The following is a 14,002-nucleotide window of genomic DNA, read 5'->3' on the forward strand; positions in this document are numbered from 1 at the left end:
GCTGGGGAGGCCCTGCAGGGCTAACAGCTGTGGCTCCCTGGGGGCTGACGCAATCCCCATCCTGAAGACAGTATCCCTCCTTCCCATGCCAACGTGTCCTGGCTGCCAGCGCCCGGCTCTGGAGGGGTGCAGGCGTTGTGTGGTGCCTACAGCCTGGCAGGGAGTTTCTTGTGGACTGGGGACCAAGTCCAGAGCCTGGTCCAGGCTCCACAAGTTCTGGCCCCAGACCTGCCCAACCTCTAGCGGCCTCCCTGCAAGGCTCTGAGGCCCCTAAGAACCAAGGGCGCTCAGTGGGCAGCCTTTGCAAAAGAAAACTAGGAGAGGCCTGGCCAGGGGGCTTAGTGGTTGGGCGTCAACCTATGCACCAGTAGGTCGTGGTTTGATTCCTGGTCAGGGCACATGCCTGAGTTGCGGGCTGGATCCCTAGTGTGGGGTGTGTAGGAAGCAGCCGACCAATGATTCCCTCTCATTAGTGATGTTTCTCTCTCTCTCTGAAATCGATAAAAATATATTGAAAAGAAAAAAAGGAAAAGAGAAATAGGAGAGGTTCCCATGGCCTCCCCACCTCTCTGTGCCCACACAAAGGCTTCTGGAAAACCACGGGGCCTCTGCCCCCAGCCCCATGGGTGTGGGAGGGGATTGCTGTCCCTCCCCAGCTCCCGCCCTGGCCAGCACACTCCCACCTACACCAGCATTTGATACCAAATCAAAGGGAAGAGGCAAGAGGCAGGCGGCTGCACATGTGGGAGCCATTAGCATCTCAGGGCTGTGAGCTGATGAAGCTCCACACGGGAGGGGAGTGGACCCCAGGTGGGAGCACTTCCATCCAGGGCCTGGCTCCCTTGAAGCCGTTTCTGCCTCCACCCACGTAGAAAAGGCTGGGCTGGGTTTGTGGTGTTTCCCAATGGGATCATGCGTGTGTTGCCATGAGATGTCAGAGCAGGTCCAGCTCTGGATGCGCCTCCTGTCTGACGTGGACATGCCAGGCCATCGGGGAGGGTCCGGAAGAGCCGGGGACTGACCCGCTGTCCTCCTCCTTGTCCTGGGGAGCTTGACCCTGACAGCTGCCCTCTTCCCTCAGGGGCCTCTACCTGTGATGGCTGCAGATCACTGGGAGCGAGCCCAGCCAGTGTGAAGAAGAGAGGGATGAACCTCCAGATGCCAGGCCCTCTGGTCAGCAGGGAGGTGGGGCTGCCGTGTCCCTCACCTGAGTGATGTCTTCGAGGCCCAGCATGAGCCACTTTGGGGACCAGGCACAGGCCCACGGCCCTTGTGGGGGACCTGGCCACTGCAAGGGCAGGAGCATGGGTGACGGCTTGCATGAGGAGATGGATGTCCTGGGAACATGGGCCGGAGCTCGAACAGCTGAAAGATGAATCCTTAGATGGCGAGCTGGGGGGCGGGGGTGCTTGGTGGCCACATCCTCCGCCTTCTCCAGCTCCGTCTATGGAGTCAGTGCAGTTTCATGGGCCTGGGCTGGAGCCCCCTCTCTCCCCACTCCACCTTCATGGCAGTTCACACAGATGGAGGAGGCAGAAGACCCCCCTGCTGGGACTGGGGTTCCCTGTCTCCATCTCCCCTCAAGGGGGCACCTGGGCTGTTGGGAGGGTCTGTAGGGACGCAGAGGAGCTCATCCGATGCCCTGTCCTCCAACCTCCAGCCCTGCCTGGGGTCTCTTCCTGGTGCCTGGGTAGGAGACTGAGGTCCCAACAACTGGTGGTGCAGGACATGCAAGTCATGGAGGAGGAGAGGCCAAGGGGGGTGTGGGATGAAATTTCTCACCAGCCCTGGTTTCCTTCCTTTGCCGTCACCTGTTGTCCCTCCAGGGAGCCCCATGGAGAATGAGGAATGCTACAGGTGGGCTCAGCTGTGCAGGGGAAGCCCCGACGGAGGGCGAGGTGGGCCGGGGAGAGCCAGGCGGCAGGTTGGAGGCAGGCCCATGGCCACTCGCACAGAGCAGGGGGTGCTCTGAGCTGGGATGGGGGGCTCTGGGCTGGGATGGGGGGCTCTGGGCTGGTGACCAGAGCAGAGAAGGGTTTGCTGAGGAGAAGGGACAGGGATTTTAGTAACAGGGCTTTCTAGTCTTAAACAAACATGGGAAACGTGCTGTGAAAGTAAAGCCAGAAAGGCCAGAAAAGTGGAAAACTATAAAGAAAGAAACACGAGCAATCGGTGGTCGCGTCGTCGAGCTCAACCCTGACCGTGTTTGAAGGCCCCTGGCTGCACCGTGGACACCGATGAGGGGCCCTCTCTCGCCTCATCGGGGACCAGTGACCAAGCTGGTGTTTGGAAGGAGGCTGCGTGGGGGTGGGGGAAGGGGGCGATGCTGGCTCCACACCCCAGGAAGCAGTGGGTCAGAGGGCTGCAGCCCCGCCTCCCCCAGTGGACGGAACAGACCCCTCGGCCTTCGTTTGTGCACACAGATTTCCACCACGAGGACTGAAGTGCCTGCCAGCACGCACCAGGGACCTGCATTTTGTTGGCGGCACAACCGCCCAGTGAGATGTGCTCTGTCGTCATGCTCATTTTATAAGTGAAAAGGCCACAGCACAGAGAGGGTGAGCCACTCACCCACAGCCACACAGCCGAGGGCCTAGCTCAGGGTTCTCATCCAGCATTCAGAACAGTTACACTCCTAATGGGTGTGACGGCTCCTGCGCGATCCTTTAATAATCATCCTACGCGGGCATGCGCTCTTGATGCTTCTGTCTCTCTCTCCCTTCCCCTCTGAAATCAATAAAAATATACTCTAAAAAAATCTTTTTACGGCCCTCGCAATGAGTTTCGGATGAGGCCTCCCCTCTCCCAGACTCCTGGCTTCTCAGAGGAAGGTGGCCTCGGCCCACCAGGCCCAGGAACAGGCTGTTCCAGGGGCTCCTGGTCATGTCCATCCCTCTGGGTGGGGCTGTCCTGGCTGGCAGGCCCCCATGTGCTTGTGGGTCAAGTTATCCCTTCCCAGCTGGTCCCTGAGGTCCCTGATGAGCAGACTGAGGAGCAAGGTTTTACCCTCAGGCCTCGCCTTACAGAGCCCTTGGGGGGCCACTCAAGCCCCTCAATCCTGCCGGCCTCCCTCGGACTCAGATCTCGTGGGCAGAACAGGAAGGAGGGCCGTCACCCCAGGGCTGAGGGACGATGACCCTCTCAGGGCCGGGCCCTGCTGCAGGCAGGAAGTGTCAGCCGGGCTCTGGGACCTCCACACGACCGGCCGGTGGTGCACTGAGCAGTCCCCCTGCCCTGTGGCCTTGTCCCGCCTGCAGTGTCTGTCGGGCCTGCCCCAAGCTGGGCCGGGGCCACGGCAGCTCTGCACACATCTGGCCAGCACAGGCCTCGGCGTGGTGGTGTCACAGCCCAGGAATGCAGGAAGACGGCCTGGGGTCCTGGCACTGAGGCATGGCCGCGCACCAAGAATGTGCCTTGTAGAGAGATAATTATGCGTTTGGGGGATACACGCAGCAAGCCCAGTGGATGCCACCAGTTGTGTTTATGTTACTGAGACCTGAGGTGACAGTGAAGTGCCTGACTGGGAAAGTGTCTCGCCCCTCAGGAGATGAGAGCCGCTGGCAGGCGTCCATTCCAGGGGACTAGGTGTGGGCACTGAGGAGGGCCGGGTGGGCCGGGGTGAGGGGCGAGTGAACGTGGAGGCCATGGCAGTCCAGGAGGCGGCGGTGGCGGGTGCAGGGCTGCGCTCAGTCCCGCTGGCCTGTGGGGGCGGGACCAGCGCCTGTGTGTGCAGCCCTGGCAGAGGGGCTGAATGACCCCATTGTGTGAGGGAGGCCAGCGGAGCCCGCCCAGTGGCGGGGGCAGGATGTGGGTTTTCTAACTTCGGCTCCATCGGGAAAGGGCCGCCTGCCCCTTTTAGAAAACTTGGAACTCCCAGCCCAGCATCCAGCGTGGAAAGTGGCGTGAACTCACTGCCCAGATTTGGTGAATTTCTTTCAAAATTGCTTAAGCCGTGTTCCGTGTGTGTTCATGCATGTATGTGCATGTGCACTTGCACAGCACGTGATAACGTCTGCATTGTGGTGAATCACGTGACATAAACCGGACACCTGACCATGCCCAGGTGCTCGGCTCACGGGTGCAGGTGCATTCACCCTGCTGTGCAGCCATCGTCAGCATCTCCAGAACTTATCGTCCCCCACGGAAATCTGCCCCCCCTGACATTATCGGGCCCCCAGCCCCCGCAACCACCTTCGTGGCCTGTCTCTATGGTTTTGTCTATTCCAGGCCCTCACATGGATATAATCATATAATATTTGTCTTTTTGTGTCTGGTTCTTTCACTCAGCATAACGTCCTTGAGTGTCATCCATGTTGTGACCTCTCAGAGTTGCCTTCCTTTTTAAAAAAAATATATTTTTATTGATTAGAGAGAGGAAAGGAGAAGGGGAGAGCGATAGAGTGCCTTTCCTTTCGAAGGCTGAGTAGTATTCCGTGGTGTATACTGGACCACACCTGTTTATCCATCCGTCCGTCCATGGGCGCGTGGGCTGCGTCCACGTTTGGGTGGTTGTGAGTAAGGCTGTCATGAACTGGGTGTGCAAACGTTGTCTAATCTTCTGTTCAAAACAAAATGTTAGCGGCGGAAAAGCAGCGCCCAGAGCTACTGACAAGGGAGGCTGGACCTCAGTCAGCAACCTCGGCCCTTGGATTTGGAACGAAAGAATTCAGAGCTAAGAAACTTAAACCATAAGGGAAAGTTTCCTCGGAAAGCTCAGGGGTAGTAGAAGGGCCCTTGGAGCTCAGGAAAAGGAGGGAGGGAGAGACACGCCTTGAGGGATGAAAGAGGGAGGAGAGGCGGGGGCTTGCTCCTGGAGAGCTGAGTCAGGGTCTCTGTCCTGAGGGCTTTTATCTGCAGGTCTCAGGGGAGGTCCTGGCGGAATACTCCCCAGCGCTCCCCAGCGGGTCTCCTCAGGGTCGCGGTCTCCATTGATGGGTCGGAGTCAGGCAGGCGTCACTAGTTAACGCAGGTGGTCCTGAAGTCAGCCATGGTTTTGGGATGAGGCCCAGAGTCTACACCTGGGGGTGGTGTTGGCTGGGGTGGACCCTCCCCCAGGGCCCAACATCCCTGAAGGCCGCCAGAGTCAAAGGCACCAGGAGGAACCTGGGTGGACCCTCCCAAGGGGTCCTCCCCCCACCCCTGTGAGATGCTACACTCTGGCTCCAGCGTCATGTGTGTGTGCATGTATGTGTGCAGGCATTAGCGGGTGTGTTCAGGCATATGCGTGTGAGCATGTGTGAGCAGACTTGTGTGGGTGTGCGAATGCATGGGCAGGCATGAGGGATGTGTGCAGGTGTGTGTGGACACGAGCAGGCGTGGAGATCTCCTGCAGTGATGCTGCCGTGCCCCTGGATGCGTGGCATGGCCTGCGCTGAGTTAGGGGATGGGGACTCCTCCTTAACCCACTTTTAAGAACAGCTTTGGAGGGGCTTATTTTTTAAAATCACAAAATGACTGTTGTTCTACTTATAAAAATAAAAGTGAAAGTGCCTGTTGTTCCCGACTCAGAGGATCTGACTAATCTGTGTACAGCCTTTCTCCACTTACACACACGGGCATGTGTCCAGGCTTTTCAAGTTTAGGATGACGTTATATCTGCTGTTCACTGGCTTGATTTTTGAAATTTAGGGTCACGCAGACAGATTTCCGAGACCGTGATTGAAGGCTAATGGCTGCCTAGGAGGCATGTGAGGAGGGCCGATGAGCGTTTCTCCTGCAATTGTAAGCAGCACCCAAGGAACACCTGGCTCTTCTCTTTCTGTCCTTCCCACAAATGCCCACAAGGGTCAGTCCAGGGCATGGAGAGGCTGGTGCTTGTGCCCGAGTGAGCAGGACAGGGTCCCCACCCCGGGTACAGCCCGCTGGTCACACAGGCTCCCACGAGGGGTCAGGGAGCAGGAAGAGTTTGTTGCCATGGCAGCTCCCCCTCTGCCCTCCCCTGCCCTCTGCCCCTTGGCAGTGTCTAAGATGCAAAGCCATCTTCTGGTCCATGGAAAGGACACGAGGGGAGAGAGGGTGAGAGCACGAGCATCCCTCTGTCTCTTCCCATGTGGGCTCGGCCACGCTCCCTGACTGGGCGTCCAGCCCGGCCCGGCTCTCTCTTCAGTCCGCCCTTCAGGACCACAGCGTGAGTGTGGACACGAGCCTGTCCCCCACCCCAAGACTTCAATGTTAATAAAAAGAAAACGAGAATCAGGGAATACACATGAGGCTCGCCTCACTGGCCAGCCTGAGAGGCCATGGTTGGCTGATCTTTGTGACTTCAGGGTTGGGGACTGAGGTGGGGGCTGTGTGACAGGGGCCTGGGGAGTGGGGGTGAGGGCTATGGTCACAACCAGGATGAGGGCCCAGGTTCTAGTCCATGCAGATCCTCGGCCCAGCCTCCGGGGCACCCTGGGCTGAGACAGCTCAAGCCCCACCAGGCCCGACTTGGAGGCCGGTCTGCTCACTGTTTCTTGTCGGCTGCTCACTTTGAAACTCAAGAAGTCTGACGATAACATCGCCAGGGACAGAGCGGGCCTGCTGCTAATTACCATTTGACATTCTGGCTGAGCCCAGCGTGGGGGGACCATAAAAAGCTTATTCATGTGGATCAGGGCAACTTCAAATGCAGGCCCCCCATGTGGGCAGCATGCCCCCCCCTCCCCCAGGGCCGTCTGCTGGGTCTGAGGCTGGCGTGGAGGGAGAGGCTGGTTGAGGTTAAACAGACAGACATTCATTCTCTGTGAGGAGGAGCCCCGTTTCTCGAGAGGGGCTGGTCCAAGCTGTGTTCACCCCATAGGACCCAGGAGCCTCTGGGGCTTTCAGGGAGGAGGCAAAGGCCCCCTGGCCGGGCATCTGGCCAAGTGCCAGGAAGGTGTGCGACCCCATGTGTGTTCCTGCTCCAGGAGGCAAATGCCTTCTCCAGCCTCGCTTCTCCCCGGCGCCTGAGAAACACAATCACGCGTGGAAACCACCGACCTGCCTGGAAGGGCCTCATTTTCCCTGGAAGGTATTAGCGTTTCTGCACTTACTGTAGGAAGACTTTGCTCTGATGTTTTTCCTGCATAGACAATCTAAACGTACAGTGTCTGCCAGCTTATCCATCAGCAGAGCAAGAACTGAGCAAGGACAGAGTCTGGTCCGTGCTACCGAGCTCTAGAGTTCCACGGCCTCGGTCATGAAGGCTGACACCAGCTCTCCTTTCTCCGGATGGATCACCTGCCTCCATGGAGTGGTTGTGGCCACCCTGGCAAACAGTTCAACGCCCCAGGCCCAGGTGATAATAGTCAGACTCACAAGACCCTCCGGTTGGTTCTTATTGGGGCAGTTCCCTGGCCGGAGCCGAGCAGGTGGGCCGTGCCCACGTCTGGGGTGAAACCAGCTGCTTCCATAAACACAACATGGCACTTCTGTACGACAGACCTGCTGGGCACCTGCACCAGGACCCGGAAAACAGGATGTTCAGTGGAAGAAGCCAGACACAGAGGCCACGCAGGGCATGAACGACCCGGAGCAGGAGCTCTGGAGGCAGGAAGCTGATTGGCAGCTGACAGGCTGGAGAGGGGACGGACGTGCCTACCAAGGGGTACAGGCTTTCCTTTTGGGGTGACCACGACGGTATTTTGAAAAAAGACAGAGGTGAAGGTTGCACGACATTGTGAATGGACTAAATGTGACTGAATTGTGCACTTTAAAATAGTTAAAATAGTTCATTTTATATGCGGATTTTACCTACAAAAAGAAAAAAAGCTGTCTGCAGAGTTCTCTGAGGCCAGAGCCCCAAGGCCACCGAAGGCTGCACACCTCCCCTTTGTTTCCTGGACACTGGAGAGAAGGACGTTTAGGTGTGACACAGGGACCGTGCCCCTTCCCATCTGGCTGACCCTCCCACAGTGGGTGCTCAGGAGGAGGTGGAGCCAGGATGGGAGGAGGCGGAGCCAGGATGGGAGGAGGAGCCAAGGTAGTAAGAAAGGTATGGAGCTGGGATGAGTGTCTTTTTGTAAAATTTACTAGGTTTAAGGTGGTGTATTTTATTTCTACAGGTTTATGTTTTCCTAAATAACTACATTAACATGAGGGGAGGCGGGCCATCATCTCCCTGCCGGTGCTGTGTCTCCTGCACGGCCTCGTCCCAGAGCTGACGGCCGTGAGGCCCATGCAGAACTGAAAGTGCCGTGAGGCCACCGCAGCCCAAGGAAGCCATTCGGAGGGTGTCCTCTGTTGAGACATGACTCAGTCTCAAGAGTGTGGGCCGGGCTGCAGGGGAGGCCAGGAGGACCAGGCTGCAGCCAGCGTTTTCCAAGGGAGGGGAGGTAGCCAGGCTTGGACGGGGGAGAGGACCGTGTGGGTGAGAGCCTGAGTCACTTCCAACCCAGGGACAACTCAGGGCATGACAGCCCCCAGCCGCCCTCCATCCCACGGGATCAGTTTTCCTTTGGGAGGTCGGGCAAGGGGCTTGAAATGGTTCTCCACGTGGCCCTACCTTCGGAAGCCCTGGCTGTTTGAGCCGCGACGATGGGCCCGGCAGCAGGCCAGGCACCCAGGAATCAGAACCTTTTTCTGGACATACAAATTCAAAGTATAGTGAGGACCATTTCCAGTTTTTCCAGGGTGACACTGAAAGTCTTAAAGTGCCCGGTCGGTGTGACTCAGCAGCTGAGTGTTGACCCAGAAACCAAGAGGTCACAGGTTGGATTCCTGGTCAAGGCACATGCCCAGGTTGCGGTCTCGATCCCCAATAGGGGAAGGGCAGGAGGCAGCCGATCACTGATGTTCCTCTCATTGATGTTTCTATCTTTCTCTCCCTCTCCCTTCCTCTCTCTCTGAAAGTCAATAAAAACATATTTCAAAAAAAATCAATGGAAAAAATATCCTTGGGTGAGGATTAACAAAAAAGTAAGTCATAAAGTGTATAAACATGAGGAAAACCCTTTCAGCTTTGGGAATTCTATTCTTCTCAATGGTGGGGACAGCTATCTTGTGGGGTCATGAGCTGTGTTATGAACTTGCTGGAAGTTCGAGGATGAGAGGCCCTGGAGTGGCTCCCACACTCTGTCCCTGCTCAACAGTAACCTGGGGTGGGGCTAGGCAGAGGCTGGGAGGGGCCTGCCATAGGGGCCTCGATGGCCGTGGAGCCAGGCAAGGGGCTTCGCTCAGAGCTTCTGTGTGACCACGAGCCACTGCGGCAAGTAGGATGCTTCTTGGTGAGGCAAACCTTCCACGCCCACCAGGACTCTGCTGGTGCCCGTAGCCGGGTAGCACAGGCTGTCTCCACGGCACTGGCTCCCCTGAGGCGGCTCCAGGTTTGCATTTGCTGGAGGGAGCCATTTGGGTTGCTGTGGAGCTGAGCTGGAGACTTCAGACTCCCCACGTCAGGAGTAAATGAAGGCGGGTGAAGAATGTGTGTGTGGGGTGGGCACCAGTCGGGGCCCCGAAAAATTGTGGCCTCTCGGGGCCAGGCAGCTTTGTTGGTCCTCTGGCAGCTGACAGGCAGCCTGGTGGGCAAACACGGAGAAAATTGTGATGGGAGCAGAGGATTGTTGACCAAACGTGAAAAAAAGGAGGCGTCAAGCCTGAGAAAGGCCTCAGAGGGCAAACACAGAGGGAGCACCGACCCAGCTCCAGGTCGGGACCCGGCTGCACAGCAGCTCCCACCATCCTCCGGGGCACTGTCTCCTCTGCAAGCTGGGCTCCCACAGAGATGGGTGTCCCCTCCCACCACGTCAGATCCCTCCACTCGCCATGCCTCAGGCTGGACAGCGCCCATGGGCTCTCTCTCTGGGCATCACAGCCATCCCTGGGGGTTAATTATGGGGTGCCACCCTGGGCAGTGAGGGCGTGGCCCACAGGGGCTGGAGATGAGTTTTTGTGGGGGCAGGAGCAGAGCCAGATGAGAGCAGGAGCCCCCATTGCCCGCAATCTCGGCATTAGTCACAGCAGCCAAAACGTGGGAACAATTACGTTTCCCCTGAACGAGGTCCAGCCACGCAGATTAAGTGCTGACTCAGGCTGCGGCGCTGATGAGCCCTAAAGCCATCATTCTCCATGAAGAAGAAGTCACAAAGGCCAGGTGTCGTACGATTCCACACGTATGAGCTGTCCAGAAAAGGAACATCCACAGAGGCAGAGGGCGTGTCCCTGGTCCCAAAGGCGGGGGGAGCTGGGAGTGACTGCTGACGGCACGGCTCCCTTCCCGTGTCGTTTTAAACGAGGCCGTGGTGACGATTGCACGGCCTCGTGAATGTGCTCACCTCCGCTCACTTGTGCTCTTAAATGGGAGGTTTTATGGTGAGTTCTCTCTCCATGAAGCTGTTTGACAAAGGAGAGAGAGAGAGAGAGAGAGAGAGAGGTGTCGAGGCAGCAGAAGAGGAAGGGAACTGTGGGGAGCAGGCCCAGGTGGATGGCAATCGAAACAGGAACAGGAGACGTCAGTGGCGCAGCACGAGCCCAGGAGAAGACCCACCTGACCTGGCGCTGCCTGCTTCGCCTGCAGGACAGACCTGGGCTCCGGGCAGGGGGCGGGCCGCCACCTCAGTGAACAGCACCCTCATCTGAGGCTGCCGCCTCCCTCCTCCGTTCACCTCTCAGAAGTGACGCCAGTGGTGATGTTTGCAGTTGCTTGTTTTATTTTTAATTTTTCTCTGGGGAGGGGGACAGACAAGCTCACATCAGTCCTAAAAGGTGGGTGGGCACTCACCTGACCCTTGAAATTCAGAACCAAGAGATGGATTTCCAGTGGAAGCCTGTTCCCCTCGGGGGTGGATCTCGTTGTGCGCTGAGAAGCTGGCCGTGTATGAACCACACGACATAAATATCTGGGAACAGGCTGCTCCCGTGAACGCGGATGCCCAGGCGTCTGTCAGAATGCCACTCAGAGGAGGCTGCCGCCTCCCATGGGACCAGGCCCTCCACTCCCCACCCAAACCCCAAGAGGCACATCTCGCTGTGGCTGCCCCGGGGATGAGCTGGGACGACTGCACCCTCCTGTGTGAGCAACGAAACCCGAGCAGCTGGCGCACCTGCCTGGTGCTGACCTCTGACCTGAGACTCCTGGAGTCTCAGTGACTGTCTGTGGCCTGGGTTCTATACGAAGGAGACACGTGGAGTCTGATGGCCACCCGTTTCCGGGAACTTGGGCTCAGACGCAGGTACAAGTCCAGCTAAACCATGTCAGTCTCTGCACCATTTCACCTCCAGTTTCTTTATCTTTTTAAATATACTTTTATTGATTTCAGAGATGAAGCGGGAAAGAGAGAGAGAGCATCCATGATGAAAGAGAATCATGGGTCAGCTGCCTCCTGCTTGCCCCACACCCCAAGCATGTGACCTTGACTGGAATCGAACCCGGGACCCTTCAGCAAAATCGAACCCAGGACCCTTCAGTCCCTACAGGACGGCTCTATCCACTGAGCCAAACCAGGTAGGGCTCACCTTCAGTGTTTTTTCCATTAAAAGGGGGACAAGGAGCTGCTGTGAGGAGCAGCCCCTCCCGGCCACACTTCCCAGGCCTGACGGCCTAGCATGGCCGCTGCCCAGAGTTGTCCCAGTCCCCAGCACCATCCGCAGAGCCTGGGCCACAGAGCGGTGCCTATGGAGTGCTTTGTATGTGAATAAATGAGTAATTGAGTCACAGGCGACCTAAGGACACCTCCCTCACTCACCCATGGGGTGCAGTGTCCCCCCAAAAACTCCCACAGACACGCAGCTTCCGGCAGGAGCCTCAGTCCTGGGGTGACGGGGCCTCCCTGACCTGGTTCATGCCAGGCTCCACCTGCTGCAGATTCGGGGACAGTGCAGCCACATCTGCGGGTGCGGCGTGGGCGTGTCCCCCCCGTGGCCTGGGCGGCCGCCCAGCAGATGTTTCCTGCTGGCGCCAGCACATTTCTGCTTTAATCCGATGCCGGCCGAGCACCAAGCACGTGGTGAAAATATGCACACACAGCCCGTTGATTTCACTGTGTTGCAATTCATTCTCTCAGCAAATTTCTGGCCAGTGCCTCCGGAGGCGCGGGGGCAGTGCTGGGATCTCAGTTTTCCGAGGGCCGGCCTTTCCGGAACCCAGGGGTGCGGCAGGAAAGGCGTTTGGGGGTGACTCGTCTAGGGCCCAGGGGATCTGTCTGCCAGCAGTGCATCTGACCGCAGCCATTTGGATGTGAAATCGCCTTTTCACTGACATATTCCTTGGTCTGGACTGGCAGCTAGAGCCGCTCTGCGTCCTCTCAGCAGGTGGGACGTGGCCACAGGTCCCTGGGCTGCGTCTGTGGTTTTCTGGACTCTGGCACACTGGGCTCTGCTGGGTCATGGCCTCCATCCGCTCAGCGGCTCCGTCAGCGTCCTCACCTGCTCCCCACACGTGGGGCTCTGGCACCCGGGTCCTTGCAAGGGAACGGGGGCAGGGGGTCGGGGCTGGTAGTGTTTCAGATGACCGTGTGGCTTGTTTGGTGCTTCCACCAGGGCCGCCTGGTCCCTCCTTCCAAGACCCCTTTACCCGGTGAGACACCAAAGACCAGGACAACATGTGCCCCGTCCCCAGACCAGGAGAGGGATGTGGGACCCGCTGAGCACACCAGGTCCAGAGTCTCCTGTATCCCATGTTGTGCCTAAGAGTCAGGGACCGTGAGCGGACGTCTCAGGCGCCCACAGTGAAAAGCTGCAGACAGATGGTCTGCCCTCCAGGCCAGCCCTGCCGACACCGCCCGCGCCCCTCCAGGACCCCACTCCCAGACGATGTGGGTGGTGGAGCGCCACCCTCCAGGGTCCTGTGTGCCAGTCCACCCGCTGCAGGAAATCCCCAGTGTGTCCCCACCAAACTACCCAGAGGTCTTGTCCCCAGTGGGGGTGGGTGTTTGGACTTCATGCTGGTCTCTGCTCCCAAGTTCCCAACAATGTGAGGAATGTCGGAGGCCTGGGGTCTGAATGTAAACAAGGCGTCAGCCTCAGGAGGGCAGTGACCTCCCCGTGAACTGCAGGGCATCCCCGACGCCTCAGACGCCCGCCTGTGTCTTTGGTCTCCTGGTTACACAACCTCTCAGCTCTCACAAACTCCGAGTTCGAGTCAGGAGTCAACAGCTTTCAAGATCCAGAAAAGTCGCCTCATTATTTTCCCGTATCTTTTCTCGCTGTAGGCATGCTGCCTGGTCAGCAACACACAGGACTCAGCGCTGCCTGCGACCCGGGCAACAACCGCTTTCTCCGAGCCTGGACCCGGGTCTGTCCCAGCGAAAGCCATGCCGGGTGCCTTGGCCTCAAAAGCAGAAAGAGACCCCTGAAGGGGCAGCCCCATTGCATTGTGGGGTGCGGAGGGGAGCAGCCAGCCCATAGGAAGGCATCGCAGGAAGGAAGCGGGGCTTACTCGCAAGATCTAAAGGATCTGCCATAATAGATGGGAGCTCTGTTAGAGAAACGTATACACAAGGGCGTGTGGAGGCCACGCTGAGGGGGCGGGGCAGGACTTTCCCGTGTTCGAGCTCCAGTCTTCTTTGTGCTCTTGTTCATGGGGAGAAGCACACCCAGCGGAAGCAGTGCGTGCGGGAAGGGCCGAGACCGTGTGAGAGCTGAGGTCTGATGGGCAGTTTGACGGTGATCCTGGGTGAAGACACAGTGCTCCCTTGGTCATCTCCTTGCCCCCCGACACAGAGACCTCTGGAGTAGCAGTGTCCACGCCCCCCTTTGGGGTCAGTCTACCTCCTGGGGCAATATTTGGGTGTCCCAGCCTCTCTCCTGGTTCATCCTCTCCTGCCGGCCAGGGGGGTCTCTCAGACACAGCCCAGGTCCCTCCCTGTCCACACGCTGGTCCCAGCTCCAGCCACTGCCGGGACCCTCCCCTCTACCAGGGATCTCACACCGTCTTGGGGCCTCTCTTGGTACCTGGGGTTTATTTTAAGCCCAGGGCTCCCTCAGGTAACAAGGTTGGTTGATTTGAGTGGACAAGGCCTCCACGGGCAGCCAACCCCCTGGGGACCCTCAGTTGGAAGGGAAGGGAGGAGAAAGTGATTCTAGAGCAGTGATGGTGAACCGTTTG

This window comes from Myotis davidii, unplaced genomic scaffold (genome assembly GCF_000327345.1).
Source record: "Myotis davidii unplaced genomic scaffold, ASM32734v1 scaffold211, whole genome shotgun sequence".
NCBI classification, from domain to species: Eukaryota; Metazoa; Chordata; class Mammalia; order Chiroptera; family Vespertilionidae; genus Myotis; species Myotis davidii.